The following is an 892-nucleotide window of genomic DNA, read 5'->3' on the forward strand; positions in this document are numbered from 1 at the left end:
AGTAGGTGAAAAATAGAGAATCTTCAACCAAATCTCCAAAAAATAGGAGGTATTGTGTTCCGCGCCCAAGGAGAGAGAAAATGGTGCCCAATATGGTTCCCTCCTACTTTGTTGGCATCTGAAATATTCTTTTGTACCCTTGGAATAACTACATATGGGCTAGTTCTGCATCTCGGTTCAGTTCTGGTCCATTATTTTTTTTCTGGCCCAAAAAGAATAATCGCATGTACGAGTGATGAGCATATTTATGTGTAAAATCTAGGGTAATAAAACATGCATTTTATATATTTAGAATGGAGCTACCTTGGGTTTTACTCTCTTTTTGCAGGTTTTGTATTTTAAAGACTTTAAGCATTATCGAGCATCATATCTCTCCAACAACAACTACCTAGTGTAGTTGGTGAGCTATGGTGTGCAAAATTCCCTTGCTCACTAGGAGGTCTCAAGTTCAAATCTCATGGTTGTATTTTTTTGGAGAATTTTGTTGAAGATTTTCTACTTTTCACTCACTTAAAGCACTAAAGGCATGGAGGGGATTTCCACATCAAATTAGAAGAAGGAAAATCGTGGGAGGGGTTTCCTGTGCAAGAAGAGAAAAAAAAAAGGAAAGAAAAAAAAAAGGGAGAAATAAATCTTGTCCAAATCTTCTCTCTCCTCCACATCATCACCAAAAGATTATCCAAATCACACAAAGCAAGAAGGAAAATTGTCCCCTGGAGGGAGAAAAAGAAGAGACAAATAAATGAAACAAAAAAAAAAAAAAAAAAAAAAAAAAAAAAAAGGAAACAAAATAAGCAAAAAAAAAATTATAGGAAATTTCTCCAAGTTTATTTCTCTCTTCTCTCTCCTCCACCTTAGCACTTTTAGTCTCAAAAGATCTCACTACCAATTG

The sequence above is a fragment of the Macadamia integrifolia genome, chromosome 4, assembly GCF_013358625.1.
Source record: "Macadamia integrifolia cultivar HAES 741 chromosome 4, SCU_Mint_v3, whole genome shotgun sequence".
Lineage (NCBI taxonomy): Eukaryota > Viridiplantae > Streptophyta > Magnoliopsida > Proteales > Proteaceae > Macadamia > Macadamia integrifolia.